General features: G+C 36.7%; 1 protein-coding gene and 1 long non-coding RNA gene across 4 annotated transcripts in view; both read right to left on the bottom strand.

The window, feature by feature from the left end:
• LOC137169671 (NACHT, LRR and PYD domains-containing protein 3-like) overlaps positions 1–19,422 on the bottom strand; it is a 243,019-nt gene that overhangs the window by 137,719 nt on the left and 85,878 nt on the right. The gene's annotated exons all lie outside the window — the stretch shown is intronic.
• LOC137169183 (uncharacterized) lies at positions 16,006–19,197 on the bottom strand. The gene is made up of 2 exons (XR_010924410.1): positions 16,314–19,197; positions 16,006–16,196 (listed from the first exon to the last, which is right to left on the bottom strand). It is a non-coding gene; the product is annotated as an uncharacterized lncRNA (long non-coding RNA).

Here is a 19,422-nt window from a genome sequence, read left to right as displayed (position 1 = left end):
GTCGGGGGGATAGTTGTATTTACTTACTGTATATAAAGATGATCTATTTCACTTAATTTACTGATGAACTCATTCATATTTTTATTCCGTAGATGTTTTCTGTTGATACTTTGACCACAAAGTGTTTCTTCTGTTCGTCTCGTTAAACTTGCTTCTTTTTCTCCTTCAGAGCTTCACTAACAAGGAGACATATTTGAAAACACTTGACCTAAATATTCAGAGACCGTATCTCACAGCTTTGGGAATGTGTGTGTGTGTGTGTGTGTGTGTGTGTGTGTGTGTGTGTGAGACTTCACACTGTAAGAAGAGTGGATTTAACTTTATTCTGTTTTCACACATCGTAACATGAACGTGATGTTTCTGTGATGCTCAATATTCATTTTTAAGATTTGTCCTGATGTAGAAATGTAAATATATATATAACATCCACTAACACCACATACCACAGTATTTATAACCTGAACTAGTTTGTCCCTGTGGGCTTTTCAAATACATAAAACTCAACAGTAAAATACAGATAAACAGATAAAACTGCACAAGACTCAATAATAGATACACTGTAGACACATTACAACATGAACCTCAACAACAAAGCACATACAAAGCAGCACAAAACACAGACAACTCACAAATATAGCATAAATAAAATATATATAATCAATTATATTAGATTGTTTTCTCCTGATCACATGATCAATGTTATCAATCCACCCTCCAACAGCTCTGTGTTGATTTACTGCACATCTCCAGTTCAGCCAGTGTAGCCAGTAAACAGCTAGCATGATCAACATGTTTGGTAAAGCTAGTTGATGTTAGCTTATCTGTTGCTAGCTGATGTTCAGGCAGTTCAAAACACAACAATGCAATGATTAATTTAAATCTTGAGTGCTAAACGATAAAAGATGTTAAAATGATGTTGAAGAATGCTAACATTAGCTGGCAAGCTAATGCTAACATTAGTGTGCAGAATATGTAGAAATAGTGACTGATGCTATTATCTAGCTAACATGGTAGCTTGTTAAAGGACCATGTAGGTCCAGGATGTGTTTAGCCTAGTTTAGCACAGACACTGCTAGCCTAGCTCCATCATAATAAGAAATAATCCATCCTTCAACACCTCCATGTCTGTCTGATTCATATGTTGTATGTTGTTCATGTAGAAACAGAAACATAAAAAGAATTATTCTGGTTTTAGCAGCAGTTAGCATTAGAGCTACTTGTTGACTAACAACCACTGGGTGCTAGCTTGTTAGCCAAATACAACATGTTAATCAGACAAGATTGGATCAACCGGAGGGACGATTTGTGAAACTCTTGCGAGACCTAACCTTAACCTAACCTTAACCTAACCTTAACCTAACCTCAATCTAACCTTAACCTAACCTTAACCTAACCTTAACCTAACCTCAATCTAACCTTAACCTAACCTTAACCTAACCTTAACCTAACCTCAACCTAACCTTAACCTAACCTCAACCTAACCTTAACCTAACCTCAACCTAACCTTAACCTAACCTCAATCTAACCTTAACCTAACCTTAACCTAACCTTAACCTAACCTCAATCTAACCTTAACCTAACCTCAACCTAACCTTAACCACACTGGAGAGAGCTCGTCTCTCTGTCTGATCCAACCTTGCATTTACTATCAGACATAAAGTTGTTTAAAGTCACTTTAACCAAGAAATTCACTCAACATTTTCAAACATTTTGACGTTTACTGGAAACTTTGACATCATTTTGTTTGTTTGAGGAAAATAAGACTGAAAAACAGACAGAAAGTCTCTTTCAGAGGGAGATTTTTTTCAGTGTTTACATCTAGTACAGCTCAGAGTTTCAGTCTGATGAGTCTTTGGATTAAAGGTCAGTCTGAGTTTCTTCACAACATTATATTATTATCAGCGGCGGCGGCGGCGTTGGACAGTGACATCACAGTCTGTGATTGACGTGCTAATATGAGCCGAGTGCTGTGATGTTCTCGTCTGTGGATGAGTTTAAAGCTCCGGCTGCGTCATCTTTAAGGCCTTGATGACAGAAAAGCTCATTTTAGCTTCAGCGGAGGACAAAGAGTCTGTGTTTACTGCTGTGAGCTCATCGTTTCATGTTTCTGTCAAATACCATCAACCTCACTGGAGAGAAAACCTGAGAGAGACTTTTTACTTGTTACCAAATGTTCCTGAATATATAAATATAATTATATAAAACATATATTAAATTATATAAAAGGTTTTCAGACACAAATGACCAAAATACAGTAAAACACATCCAGTAGAATATGAAAGAAAACAATAAAAACACTGAAGTACTGAGAAAAAGTACTATTTCCATGTTTACATGAACCTGAAGCCTGAAGGAGGAAATAAAAGGGAGACAAACGATGGAGGACTAATAAAGACATCAAACAGAGTTATGACTGAAGACAAACAGACACACAGTTTAAATCAGTCTGCTGCTTTAAAAGTTAATGAAGAAACACTGAAGGAGGTAACGAGACAGACTGAGACTGAAAATATCAAAGAAAAGAAGAAACTCAGTTAATAATATATCCACATTACGTAGGTTGATTACATTTAGAAATCATTGTTTTCTCTCTTGCGTTGTCTTGTGGAACTGTTGAACCACAGGAACTCATCCTGAAAAGACTGAAAGATTAGAAAGTCGACAGTTGTGAAAGGAACATGGTGAAATCTCCTGGTTCTCACTGGGACTCGTCCACTGACGACTGGTTTGGAGTTTTAGAGACTAAAGACGACCTGAGACAAAATGTGACGACCGCTACGACTGCAAACCAACCAATCAGAATACGACATGAAATGACTCAGAACACACTGGAGATGAACCATATGAACCATAACCTCGTTTGTATAATCACACAAAACCTGTCGGATTACAGTACTTGACAGGGAAGATCTCCAATCCCAGGAGGTGTCTGTGTAAGTTCAGAGACCATCCTCCTTCATTTCTTCTTCTGTGGTCCCAACTATAAATCCCTTTTACCCTCTGTGATAAATAATAGGATGGATTATGATAACGAATGGTGAAAAGAGATGAAACCGACATCTCCCACAGGATGAGAGAGGTGGGTGTCATGTCTTTTAACTCATTCATTGTCCCAATCCGTCCTATTATAGCTCATAGTTTGTTGTGGTTATTTTTGTTTCCAACAATGTTATAATGTTTAGAGTTATAGAAAAGATGGTGATACATTTAAAAAGCTTTAATACTTCACAGCTACTCAGTCATAGTTAAAAACATGCCTACATGTTTCAGTCATTAAGGTCTTCATCAGGGCGAGAACAACATGGTCGCCTTTAGGCTGCTTCCTGTATATGTTGGCAAATAGTCACATGATTAATGTGGACAGGTGAAGTCACATGACAGACACAGTTCAGCAGAGGAAACCACACATCTAAACGTTTACATATCAAAGCAAAAAACAGCAATAAACTAACAAAAGAATATATATAAAAAACATTCAAATTTACTAGTTTTCAGTAAACACAAGCGAGAAGCACATGATGCTGTTCAAAGAACCCAGAAACCTAAATCAAAAACAATTACAATCAAAAACAATTACAGAAAAGGAGAGAAGTTCCTCATTCAAACCAGGGTATTTGATTCTCTTTGTAATCTGTCTCTGAGTCACTGAGTTTGCTAGATGTTCTCTGCCTGATATCTTCAGAGAAGGTCAGTCTCTCTATGACGTAGAGCCGTGGGGTGTTGGGGGTTGCCAGTTCTTATAGCATGTTAATGTTCGGCCAGTTTGCTCTTTGTTCTCTCAGTATAAAAACAACCACATGGACACTGGAGTCTGTAAACACATATGAGGTATTGCAATTTATAAATGACTTAATGTTATACTTACGACCTGATGTTATAACAGTAAAGTAGTTGTTATCGGTCATAAAACCACAATGATTACAATTTCCATACTTGTGGTTTCCTGCTCTGATCTCTACGGGGGGGGGATGTGACTCTTCACCACTTCATGATTCAGGGTCGACGCTCTGCTGAAGCTGCTGCTGGTGGAGCATCTGGAAGAACTTCTCTAACAGAACTGTTGTTTTTATTATACTGGGAGAACAAAGCACAAACTGAAGGAAAGATCGTTTCCTCTGTTGAACTGTGTCTGTCATGTGACTTTACCTGTACTTTACATGTGACTACTTGCCAACATATACAGGAAGCAGCCTAAAGGCGACCATGTTGTTCTCACACTGATTAAGACATTAATGGCTGAAACATGTAGGCATGTTTTTAACTATGACTGAGTAGCCGTGAAGTATTAAAGCTTTTTAAATGTATCACCATCTATAACTCTAAACTAGTAGGATCCACAAACTGAAGAGACTCCTCTCTACACCCAAGCAGCACTCCATACATCTGTCTCCACCTGTTCATGTATAGTTTTCAGCGTACTGGCACTTTAAAGTAGTTGTTTATAACAGTTCAGTGCTGCGAGCTTAAACTAAAACTCATGTTTCGCTTGTATATTTATTTTATTTGTGTAGAAGCTTCACTGTGTTTCATCTGTTCTGGTTTTATGTGTCTGCAGGTTTAGTTGAACTGCTGCAACATTCAGAGAGAGAAACAGTCCTGCAACACACACACACACACACACACACACACACACACACACACACACACACACACACACACACTCTGTGGAAAAATCAGACGAGGTCAGACGGGGCCAAGCGCCTGCTTCCTGTCGCTCATTTCCCACCTCCCTGAACTGACCTCAGGCTGTGTGTGTGTGTGTGTGTGTGTGTGTGTGTGTGTGTGTGTGTGTGTGAAGCAGAGCTGAGCAGGAAACTGTCTGAGGACACAAATCTGTTCTCATCAAGAAACACTGAACGATATTCAAACATTACGTGTTTCTTTGATGCATGTTGTAGGTGGTAGTAAATGAACGTCCATCACTGCAGTTTCACTGTAGCAGGGCTGCAACATCACACTCAACACGACTTTATTGTCAACTCATGTACGCAGTAGGGATGAAACCATGTTTCTGTGGTACATTCAACATTTAAACAGACATCCTCTGCTTTTAGTGGTTTTCTGTTATTTATTTAGTTCTGATGTCGGATGTTAAACTTGAGTTGAACATATGTAGAAATGCTGCCTGCAAGTCAAACGTCAGGGCTTCAACCTGCCCTGAAGACTTATTTGTAATGTTTTTTTCTACTTTACTGACAACCACCTTAGCAACCTTGTTTGCTCAGGTGGTTGCTAAGGTGTTTCCATGTGTTGTTCAGCTTCAACATGTACAGAAGTTGACATTTGGAGTAAAGAAGGAGAAAAAGAAGTGAAATCCTGCTACTATAGTTTGTTTACGTAGCCTCCAGAGCCGGAGGAAGCTTCCTGAAAGCTGACCAATCAGAACAGAGTGGGCTCATCAGGAGGCGGGGCCTTAAAGAGACAGGAGCTAAAACGGCCTGTTTCAGACAGAGGCTGAACTGAGGGGCTGCATAAAGGACCAGTAGAAGATAAATAAGGAGTTTTTATTCCAGTAGAGCCCCAGAATATAAATATAGAGGCTGGAAATATGCTGCACAAAGTTCAAAAAAGTGCAAAAAGACAACAAAATAAGGCGTCAAAAAAAGCAAAACAGTGCAAAGAGTACAAGGATACTGATTATTTTCTCTATTAATCAATTAATCATTTGGTCTATAAAATGTTTGAATATTATAGAAAATGCTTGTCACAAGTTTGCAGAGTCCAGTAAGGTGACGTCTTCAAATGTCTTGTTTTCTCCGACCGACAGTTCAAAAAAAATATTGAGTTTACTGTAAAATCAGAAAATATTCACAACACAAGAAGCTGATTTTTGCTTGAAACATTACTTCAAACAGTAAATCATTTGTATCTGTACTGTTTTATTATAACTGGATGTTGTGACTCGTCTGTAGTGTGTGACTGTTGTTACAGTGTTCCTGCTGCTCGCTCAGCCAGGTCTTTGTAGCTGAAGAGATCTGAATCTTAACGAGACGTTTACCTGCTTCAATGTTTGTGTTTATTTCTGCAGGTGAAGCAGATTCAGCAGATATTCGGGTCATTTTAAAAAACAGGAAGGATTCCCTCTTTAATACGTGTTGACTGTTTTATTCCTTCCTCCTGATGTGTCGGCGGGGCCTCAGACCTCCAGGGGCCTCCGTCAGGGGCCGCCGCCCCCAGCAGGCTTAGCTTTATATCCCAGCAAGCGGCGGCGAGTCTGCTCTCAGACACATCAGATGTGTGGATGAATAATGCATTGTGGGTAAAAATGCCACATAATGAGAGGGGCCTCCAGGGGCCACCGCAGCTCAGACTCCTGCATCCAGCTGTTGTTATAGATTCATTTGATCCTCGTATTAATCCAGGAGGAGTGATGTGTTCAGGTGCAGTGGGAACAGGGAGCGTTGCCGCTGCTTGGAAGTTTTCTACTTGAAATAAACCTGATTTTTTTTAAAATTATATTTCTTTTTGATTATTTTGATATTTTTTCACTGATATTTCATCACCTTTTAAGTTGATATGTTGAACTTGTTTCCACATCCAGCAGTTACGGAGCAACATTATCATTCATGTGGAGTCGTGTTTCTGTCCACCTGGTGAATGTAAGTCCAATATTCACTCTCTTTTAGCTCTGTTTTTACTCTCTACCAACTCCTGAGGGAAATATCTGACTCTTTAGCTGCTAAATGCTCCACTATGTTCACCAGCTAGTCTACAGCTAACTGTGTCTGTTTGCCGTTTGGTGCTGAGCAGGTAGTGTTCAGCGGCTTTTAACAGCTTTTTTCTCTGTAAACAGCTGCCTGCTGCGGCTCAAAACGACGCTATGAGACGCTGAGAGTGAACCAGAACAGTAAAGTTGCAGCCGGACAGATAAACAATGAGCTGAAACTCACTATAAAGCTCCGTAAAGCCGAGAGGAGCTGCAGAGTCAGAGAGACAGTGAAAATAGTTGGGATGTGGATGAGTGGTGTGAAGGGTGTAAATTTGCCCTAAACTAGCTACATATTTCTACTATCACTACTCTTGTCTACACAAATTACAACTCAATTACAAAAAAACAAAACAAAACAAAACACTTGTTGTCAAAGAGAAAAAATGACGTTTCAGGAAACACCCCAAAACAACACGTGTAATACTTTTTCTCTAATCTTTGATTTTTGCTGAAATATTGGATCATTTGAACATTTATTGAAATGAAAGCATGTGAGAAGTTTAGAGGGAAAAATCACTATTTGGTGGAGCTGTTAACAACTCATAGACATGTGAAATGTGACCCCGACTACACACTGCTTTTTGTAAGACGTCAAAAGCCAAAAAGGTTGGAAACCACTGGTTTCATCTTTAACAATGTGTTGTATTTTAAAAGCTTGTTATATTATCCATTGTGTCAAATCTTCATCTGAAAAGTAACTAAAGCTGTCAAATAAATGTAGTGGAGTAGAAAGTACAATATTTCCCTCTGAAATGTAGAAAGTAGCATCACATGGAAATACTCAAGTAAAGTACAAGTACCTCAAAACTGTACTTCAGTATAGTTTTGAGTAAATGTACTTAGTCACTTAGCTACAGATGAGCTACTGGCTCAATAAACAAAAGACAAGCACACATGGTCTCACCTGCTTCATAACACTTTTTTCCCATAAAACACCTGAAAACACCTGAGGTAGAAAATCACAGCTTTTTAACCCTAATCATGATCTTTCCTTGAACTCAAACCTTCACTTTACATCATAACAACTCTTCTATGTGTCGTTATGCAGGAAATGAATTGATGCTGTATTTTGTATTTAATTTAAAGGACTTATTGATGTTGATTCATTTCATCTTCGGTTGAAGTGCAACAGGAAACAGATCAGACTGTAAGAAGTGGATCGTTGCTCTAACAGCAGAGGACTGTAACCTCTGTCTCTGTCGGGGTTTCGGGGGGGGGGGGGGTCGCTCTCTTCCTGGGTGTCATGGTGAGATCAGTCGTGGGCGTCGACGTCATGCTCAGCTGCTGCCTCTAATGAAACCTTCATGGTTGGACGAGGAGGAGAATTTAACACACACACACACACACACACACACACACACACACACACACACACACACACACACACACACATAACTGTGATAACAGAGGTTTTTGTCTGCATGTCGACTGGTTTTCAACAGTTTAAATATATATGAATATGAATATGTGTATATATGTGTATGGGTTTTGTTCCTGGTCTGACTCTGATTGGGGGATAATCTCACTCTCAGTGTTGGAACATTTATAAAACACTTTGTAGGATGTAAACAGGAAGTGTTACTTGCATTCAGTGAGCTGTGGCCATATTTGTTTACATTTTGTCTCCATTAAAAGTCATGTGAATCAGCTGTTAGCAGCTCCTGTCTGCAGTTTAACATGATGTACAGACAACTTTAGGTTCTTCTCTGGTTTGTAAGTGGATTTATGGAGGTTTATTAGTGATGACATCAGAGATAATGATCCTCAGGAGGTGTAAATCACACTGAATAATATCAATATGTGTTTCATGTGTCTGTGTGTTCAGATCTGACTGAGTTATGACTCTGAGGACGAGTTTGCACCTCTCGTCTCTGGCATCTCTTTAACTTCTTACTTTGATCTTTACCATCACTACCAAATGCATAAACCTTCAACTGAGCAAGAGCTGCACCTAACGATCATTTTCATTATTGATTGATCTGTCAGTTATTTTCTCGGTTAGTTGATTGGTCTATAAAATGTCAGAATATGGTGAAAAATGTGGATCAGTGTTTCCTGAAGCCCGAGATGACGTCATCAAATGTCAGTTTACTGTCACAGAGACTAAAGAAACCAGGAAATATTCACATTTAAGAAGCTGCAATCAGAGAATTTTTTTGTTAAAATTAACTCAAAGTGATTAATTGATTATCCAAATAGTTGGCAATTAATTTAATAGTTGGCAACTAATGCATTAATCAACTAATCATTGCAGCTCTAAACTGAACATAAACTCAATTCTAATTGACAGCAAAACAAAGGAAACAGGTGGGTTTATATTTACCCCCAAAAATGATAAAAAAGCAAAGAAAAAGTGATTAAACTGGGCCCTAAAAGAAAGAAGTCAACAAGCTGAACTCAATACAGCAACAGAACTGTGACTGAGTGCTGACACAACGAATAAAATACCAAAATTCTTCTATTCCAGCTTTTTAAATGTGAATATTTTCTTTAGTCTGTGACAGTAAACTGAATATCTTTGTGGACAAAACAAGACATTTGAAGACGTCATCTCAGGTTTTGGACATTTTTCAGCATTTTCTGACATTTTAGGACCAAACAACTAATTTCATAATCAAGAAAATAATTGACAGATTAATCAATAATGAAAATAATCAACCAAAGTATCAGTCTGCTGGTGTGTCTGTGGCTGCAGCTACAATAAAATCAACTTTAAAACCAAGTCAGAAAAAAACTACCATTTGAATGTTTGTCCTAAAGTGACGAATGACTCAATAACAGGGTTTAAAACTCAAACTGGTCCTCACAAAGATATACAGGTAAACACACACACACACACACACACTCTAATACACACAGACTCTATTCAACTGAAGGAGATGATGTAGGAGGAAGAAATGTTTTTATTCTTCAAAAGCAGAAATGTTCAAGAATGTCAAAAAAGTTCCAAAACATGTTATACTGTGCAAAAAAGATAAAAATGTCTCAAGACTTTAAGAAAATCTTGTATTTTGTGACGTTAGCGGCTCCGACTTGAATCAGTCTGTTGGTGGTTGTAGACATTTTTTACAGTGTGGTGTGTTCGAGGCCTCTCTGTGTTTCTGGAGTTAAATCTGATGGTTTTTAATGGGAGCTGGTCTGGAAACCATTCACACACACACACACACACACACACACGTACAGTAGCGGTGTTAGCGTCAGGCCTGGCTGCTTCAGTTTCCTCTCATGTGTTTATGGAACATTTGCTCTCAGATTATTTCCTCTAACAGCTGCAGATGTTTCACCTCCTCTTCTCTTCTCAGAAGTTTCTTTAATTTAACCTCTTAAACCCTGTTTCCCCCTTTTCTTTACCGTCAGATACCTGCAGGGATCAATACTGAGTCCACATGTTCAAACTCTTCACACAGTCAGATTCACACAGAAAGCTTTCAGTCACTACATGTTTACATCCTCACTTCCAAACTCGTCAGTTTATGTTTAAACACTAACATGTATTCACACTGAAATACATCTATATTCAACCAAAACACAAGATGAAAGCTTCCTGCTGCTTTTCTATGACTCGTTCCTGTAGATACACTGTAGTACGTTCTAGAGAGCTACACATCTGACTGTATTTACACTATATACACATTTATACACTATCAACCATTAAACTACATAAACACAATATACACATTTATACACTATCAACCATTAAACTACATAAACACAATATACACATTTATACACTATCAACCATTAAACTACATAAACACAATATACACATTTATACTCTATCAACCATTAAACTACATATAAACACAATATACACATTTATACACTATCAACCATTAAACTACATATAAACACAATATACACATTTATACTCTATCAACCATTAAACTACATATAAACACAATATACACATTTATACACTATCAACCATTAAACTACATATAAACACAATATACACATTTATACACTATCAACCATTAAACTACATAAACACAATATACACATTTATACACTATCAACCATTAAACTACATATAAACACAATATACACATTTATACACTATCAACCATTAAACTACATATAAACACAATATACACATTTATACACTATCAACCATTAAACTACATATAAACACAATATACACATTTATACACTATCAACCATTAAACTACATAAACACAATATACACATTTATATACTATCAACCATTAAACTACATATAAACACAATATACACATTTATACACTATCAACCATTAAACTACATATAAACACAATATACACATTTATATACTATCAACCATTAAACTACATAAACACAATATACACATTTATATACTATCAACCATTAAACTACATAAACACAATATACACATTTATATACTATCAACCATTAAACTACATAAACACAATATACACATTTATATACTATCAACCATTAAACTACATAAACACAATATACACATTTATACACTATCAACCATTAAACTACATAAACACAATATACACATTTATATACTATCAACCATTAAACTACATAAACACAATATACACATTTATACACTATCAACTATTAAACTACATATAAACACAATATACACATTTATACACTATCAACCATTAAACTACATAAACACAATATACACATTTATACACTATCAACCATTAAACTACATATAAACACAATATACACATTTATACACTATCAACCATTAAACTACATAAACACAATATACACATTTATACTCTATCAACCATTAAACTACATATAAACACAATATACACATTTATACACTATCAACCATTAAACTACATAAACACAATATACACATTTATACTCTATCAACCATTAAACTACATATAAACACAATATACACATTTATACACTATCAACCATTAAACTACATATAAACACAATATACACATTTATACACTATCAACCATTAAACTACATAAACACAATATACACATTTATACACTATCAACCATTAAACTACATATAAACACAATATACACATTTATACACTATCAACCATTAAACTACATATAAACACAATATACACATTTATACACTATCAACCATTAAACTACATATAAACACAATATACACATTTATACACTATCAACCATTAAACTACATATAAACACAATATACACATTTATACACTATCAACCATTAAACTACATAAACACAATATACACATTTATATACTATCAACCATTAAACTACATAAACACAATATACACATTTATATACTATCAACCATTAAACTACATAAACACAATATACACATTTATATACTATCAACCATTAAACTACATAAACACAATATACACATTTATACACTATCAACCATTAAACTACATAAACACAATATACACATTTATATACTATCAACCATTAAACTACATAAACACAATATACACATTTATACACTATCAACTATTAAACTACATATAAACACAATATACACATTTATACACTATCAACCATTAAACTACATAAACACAATATACACATTTATACACTATCAACCATTAAACTACATATAAACACAATATACACATTTATACACTATCAACCATTAAACTACATAAACACTATATACACATTTATACTCTATCAACCATTAAACTACATAAACACAATATACACATTTATACTCTATCAACCATTAAACTACATATAAACACAATATACACATTTATACACTATCAACTATTAAACTACATAAACACAATATACACATTTATATACTATCAACCATTAAACTACATAAACACAATATACACATTTATACACTATCAACCATTAAACTACATAAACACAATATACACATTTATACACTATCAACCATTAAACTACATAAACACAATATACACATTTATACACTATCAACCATTAAACTACATAAACACAATATACACATTTATACACTATCAACCATTAAACTACATAAACACAATATACACATTTATACACTATCAACCATTAAACTACATATAAACACAATACACACATTTATACACTATCAACTATTAAACTACATAAACACAATATACACATTTATATACTATCAACCATTAAACTACATAAACACAATATACACATTTATACACTATCAACCATTAAACTACATAAACACAATATACACATTTATACACTATCAACCATTAAACTACATAAACACAATATACACATTTATACACTATCAACCATTAAACTACATAAACACAATATACACATTTATACACGATCAACCATTAAACTACATATAAACACAATATACACATTTATACACTATCAACCATTAAACTACATAAACACTATATACACATTTATACTCTATCAACCATTAAACTACATAAACACAATATACACATTTATACTCTATCAACCATTAAACTACATAAACACAATATACACATTTATACACTATCAACCATTAAACTACATAAACACAATATACACATTTATACACTATCAACCATTAAACTACATATAAACACAATATACACATTTATACACTATCAACCATTAAACTACATATAAACACAATACACACATTTATACACTATCAACTATTAAACTACATAAACACAATATACACATTTATACACTATCAACCATTAAACTACATAAACACAATATACACATTTATACACTATCAACCATTAAACTACATAAACACAATATACACATTTATACACTATCAACCATTAAACTACATATAAACACAATACACACATTTATACACTATCAACTATTAAACTACATAAACACAATATACACATTTATACACTATCAACCATTAAACTACATAAACACAATATACACATTTATATACTATCAACCATTAAACTACATAAACACTATATACACATTTATACTCTATCAACCATTAAACTACATAAACACAATATACACATTTATACACTATCAACCATTAAACTACATAAACACAATATACACATTTATACACTATCAACCATTAAACTACATATAAACACAATATACACATTTATACACTATCAACCATTAAACTACATATAAACACAATACACACATTTATACACTATCAACTATTAAACTACATAAACACAATATACACATTTATACACTATCAACCATTAAACTACATAAACACAATATACACATTTATATACTATCAACCATTAAACTACATAAACACAATATACACATTTATACACTATCAACCATTAAACTACATAAACACTATATACACATTTATACACTATCAACTATTAAACTACATATAAACACAATATACACATTTATACACTATCAACTATTAAACTACATATAGCTTGAGGTGTTTTTTATATTAAACTTTGGTCAGTGAGGATATTTTGTGTAAAATCAGTAAAAGGTTTTGCACAGTTTGGTTCACTGCTGAGAGAAATGTGTTTAAAATGTAAAAAAAATGAATCTACATGCTGACATTTAGAGACTGAAAACAGAGGAGGAGGAAGAGGAGGAGGAAGAGGAGGAGGAGGAGGAGGAAGAGGAGGAGGAAGAGGAGGACTGATGGGTGGATGATGGAGGAGTTTTTTGTGGTTTTTGCTGTTTATTTGTGGAGCCGCTCAGACAGCAGATGGAGAGCAGAGCTGAACTCCTTCTGTGTGTGTGTGTGTTTGTGTGTGCGTGCGTGTGTGTGTGTGTGTTATTATTGACCTGCTGCTTTATTGTTTCTTTGTATTTTATTTATTCTTTTCATCCGTTTGGCTCGTTCTAGTTCTGTTTTTTAATTTCTCAGTGAATCTGAATCTCATTATTATTGTTATTGTTATTAATATATTGTATTTATTTATTGTTTCATTGATTTATAATTTTATTATTATTATTTTTCCAGCGTTTAATTCTCCCACCAGAGGGAGCGCCAGAAAACATTTTTTTAAAGGTTAAAAAAGGAAAAGATCATGAATTTTCTGATGAAATTAAACAATAAAAGAACTTATATTTACATAAACAGATATTCATATTCTCACACTGCAGCTGTGTGAAAATTGAGAAGTTGTATGTTTTACATAAATCAACAAACATAAAAAAATTAAATGACTTCTGTAGATGTTTTGCTCTGCGTGTTTTGTTATTTATGCACATTTTTAATTTGTGCACAAAAAATCTGAATTTGAGTCGTGAACAGAACGAGTTCCAGTTTTCCTGTTTCTCCCGATAGTCAGTGAATGCAGCGTGAGGGAGGACGGAGTGTCCGTCCCCGTTTCCTCGCCGTCTGGGACGTCCTGGTCCCGCCTCAACATGGAGTCATGTCCCCTGACGGGGGGCTTTGATTGGCTGCTTGACACTAACAGCTGAGGTCAGAGTGTGTACTGGAGGTCAGAGGTCAAAGTGTCAGTAGGTAGCACCTTCAGATGGGACGTCACCAAGCAGAGATGAGTGACGATGGATGATGATGAAGGTCTGTGTTTGTGAGGAGGAGCGAACACTCAGAGATCCTTTAGAGGAAGCGGCCTTTAATTAATGAACATCGTTTCCCAGAAGTCTTAGAGGTTCGCAGGCTGAACGTCACGGTTCAACAGAGGAGACAAGTGGAGGACTGACGATGAGTTCAGACATGTCTGTAATAACAGCAGGACAGATAGAAGTCGTTCAACAGCTCAGATTACAGCTGCAAACAGCAACAGTGACTGCAGGAGTTTGATATCAGGGATAATGTACAGCGAGCGTCATTAATGCCAAATCAACCCCGACCTGTCCTGCATCACCCTGTCAGGGTTCATTTGGCAATAATGACGCTCGCTGTACATTATCCTGCTTATTACACGTCTATTTACTAAAGAAATCAATCATTTGACACAAAATATTAATTTAATATGATTTTATTGCTTCCACTAAAAAAATAGTCCATTAGATTCTACGGTTGGATCAGCGTCCGTATCCAGGTAGCACATGGAGGTGGGCTACTTCAGGCAACGATGCAGCACTGCTGGTCTTCTTCTGGTCCGGACAAAATGGAAGTAAAATAGCAAATATGGCCCAAATAGGTATGTGTAGGTATGTGCATCCTGGATGTGGGCCAGTTCTGGTTTATCTGGTTTTGTTCTTGGTTGACAAACAGTTTGCTTGTGGTCCAGATCTGGGAAACAGGAACGGACCGCCCAAGTACCATCATTCCTACGGTATGCAGGCCGGATGAAGTGTCGGGGGTGAGCCTGATCTGGGCCACAGTGGGTTGCAATCTTTAACTTTCACAAAGGTTTAAATGTCTGACAGCAGCTGCTGTAGTGGAGCCGAGCAGCAGGAAAGTAAACTTCAGCTTCATTCAGACCGATGAAAGAAAAGCTGAATGAGAAATTGTGTTGAGTTACAGAAGCTAGACAGGAAGTGATGTCATGACTTTGGCTCTGTGTAGTGAGTTTCAGCTCGTTGTTTATCTGTCCGGCTGCAACTTTACTGTTTTGGTTCACTCTCAGCGTCTCATAGCGTCGTTTCAGGCTGCAGCAGGCAGCTGTTTTCAGAGGAAAAAAGCTGTAAAACGTCACTGTGCACTACCTGCTCAGCACCAAACAGACACAGTTCGCTGTATTTCTAGTCTCAGAGAGGAATGAGCGGCTGCTGCTCTCACAGTAATCAGAGATATCAGAGGAAACACTGATCAGATGTTTGGCAGCAGATCAGAGGAGGCAGCGTTCACTCTCAGCTGGATCGTCTCCAGGCTGATAAATCTGCGGACTCTGTTCGGGATAATTGAGACAGATATTACAGCGAGATGAACTCGAGCATTCTGGGTAATGAAAACACAAGGTCGAACAGAGGTCACAGAGGTAAAAACACTAAAATAAATAAAAAGTTTCACCTGCAGAGAGCCAGAAACCAGAGGTTCAGAGGTCAAAGGTCGCAGGACACATATAAAACATGCAGCAGATATTAAGAAGAGAGAGGAGTGAGAGCTCCTGTCGCTCTTTAACTCCTCTCTGCAGGTGTTTCTGCTGCTGCGGCTGTAAAACAGGAAGCTGCTTTTCAAAATATGGAAATGAACAAATTATCAGCTCAAAGCTCGACAGCAGGGAGCCGACGGAGGAGAGGAGGGTCATACAGGGACAGGTAACAGAGAGGATTGTGGGAGCAGTTTGAGATCTTTGGGGTTTCTCAGCTCAGCTGTTTCTCTCCGATTCAACCGTCCAAACTGAAACTGTGACTTTCTCCCACAAAAACTCATCCAGAGTGTTTGAATCTTACTAAATAAGCTGCTCAGTGAAGGTCTGAGTGACTTAATGTCGCGTCTTCTCAGTGACTGATCAACATACAGAGCTGCAGTCATTAACCTGCGTTTACATTATGCTGTTTGTACAACTCAGTCGCCAGAATAAAATGTTTGCATTGTACTTTCCTGCAAACCACGGATATGTTGAATCTTTATGTTTCAACGTTCATTTAATGCCGCATTAAATGGTCATTATCAGCTGAATAATTAAGTTTTATGTTGTGACAACGCTGTGGTTAAGGTCTGGTTAAGTTTAGGGAAAGATGTCTCAACGTCTTGCTAAAAATACCTGATTATGTCAGTTGGGTAGTGACATCTAACCCCCAGCCAACCACCCAACCTGCCTCCTCGTAATAAAGAAAGTCCATATAGATGTCATCAAAACTATGTCACTTCCCCTGTGATACGTATAGTAGGAATGTTGATATGAAACGTAGAGATTCAGCGTATCTGTGATTTGTAGAAACATTCAATGCTAACATTTTATTCTGGTCACTGAGCTGTTTGTCCTGGATTCTCAGTGGATGTTTGTGATGCTGTGATGCAGTTTTGTTGTTTGCCGACTGAAAAGAGGACGAAGAAGAGATTTAACAGTTTGTTTACCCGTGGACAGAGCTCTCACATGGTTTTCACACATTATTCTGCACATTTCCAGGTCTATATTTATATTCTGGTGCTCATATCTTTGAATAAACTGCAGTAAAGGATCTGAACACTTCCTCCACCACTGGCTGACTCTAATGTTGGAATAAATCCTCCTCAGTTCGAGTCCAGACTGAGTTGAACCTCAAACATCAGCTCTGAGCTCCTGGTTGTGTTTAGCAGCAGCTAATGACAGACTGAGCAGCTGTGCAGCTTTTTAATCCTCCCTCTCATTTCAGCCTCTTATCCTCCATCTGACTCGGCTTCCTCTCTCAGTGATTTGCATATTTTCACCGAACCTTCAACTCTGTTATCTGTAAAACACGACGAGGTCAGCGGCTCACAGACGTTAACGTGATAATTTAACAGAGGTCAGTTTTATCTGAAGCATCTCAGCAAAACAGCAGGAGTTTTATTTTTAGCTCTGAAAGTCCTCATGGTCAGAATATTTAGCTTTTATCCTCTGCTGATGCTCAGACTTTATCTCCTTCAGGTCGTGCTTTCCTACATTCCCCATAATGCCTTTTGGCATCAAGGCCTGGTCACACCAGAAAGTGGTCCAGCGAAAGGAATCCGCTAAATATTTGGGTCAAGAGTCTTCATGACAAAGTGACGACTCGTTAGTGACCTGCGGTAGCTGATGAGCTAACCGCTAACCCGCTATTTTAGCTCTTCCTGACTTTTTGTTCACCATTTCATCAATAAAAAGTTACCAAAGGGGGAAAATGAATCTAAAATGAAGCTAATAAGCTTGCTGTGATACAGTTAATAAATTCACCTGCTATTTTTCTTGATTAGCCCGACTCCTTGTGGATGGAAATAAGAATTAAGAACATTTTCTTGCAGATTTTCTGGAAATTTGGTTAAAATTTTCCCCATTTGGAAAACTGAAGTGATTTAAGTCGTCTTTCCTTTTATAAAGTTCAACATCTGGGAGGATCCTTGTGCTTTTACGTTTGTGTTGGGTTACACTTAGAAAGTTGAAGCTACCGTAGTTAGCCTAGCTTGCTGACATTAGCGCTGATTCCCAGGGCTGTTAATGACCTGCTGTAGCTGACAAGCTAACTCGTTAGCGCTGGTCAGTCACATTAGCTCTGATAGTTTCTCTCTATTTTCTCTCTGTTTACTTCCTCTTGACATTTTCTTCAAAATTTCATACAGTAAAAGCTAACAATCAGTAAACAAATTGTTTCTTTAGGTTTATCAACAACACTCAGATCTTAAATTACAACATATCAGACTCTGTTCAAGATAAAAGTCCTGGACTTTTTTCCTCCTTTCTCGGGTTTTTCACTGTTCAAATTTGTTAGCTTAGCTTGGTTGCTAACTGAACAATAAGTTCACGCAGTTTATTGTAAAATCATATTAGTATCATGGCCTCCCGTCAATTACTGTGTGTAAAACAGTTTTAACTCCGACAGAGGACGTTCAATAAAACTGGATGTTAGCAACACAGCTAATAAGCTACAATAGCTTCCTCCATTTTGGACTCAGTCTGCTCGCAGGTCGATCAGCTCGGTCAGGAGCATAGACTGTATAATAATATGGACGTAGTTACCATGACATCACCTGTTGGTTTCTGAAGAGCGGTTTTGAAGCTCAAAGCGATCCGCTCCAGCTGTCGCCATCTTGGCAGTGCGTGACGCTGCCCAACTCCCAGCCAACCAAAAATGGGAAAAGAGGGGCCGAACGGCTGAAACAAGCCACCTAGCGGCTGGCGGACCTGTCACTCAAAGCAGCCATGTCCTTCATTATGCATAACTTTACGGCTGAGTTATAAAAAGAAATTCACCCCCCGTACAGTTGTCATGAAAGAGGAAATTAGCTA

This window comes from Thunnus thynnus, chromosome 18 (genome assembly GCF_963924715.1).
Source record: "Thunnus thynnus chromosome 18, fThuThy2.1, whole genome shotgun sequence".
NCBI classification, from domain to species: domain Eukaryota; kingdom Metazoa; phylum Chordata; class Actinopteri; order Scombriformes; family Scombridae; genus Thunnus; species Thunnus thynnus.
The sequence above is the reverse complement of the archived record's forward strand: the minus strand, read 5'-3'. Positions and strand labels throughout refer to the sequence as shown.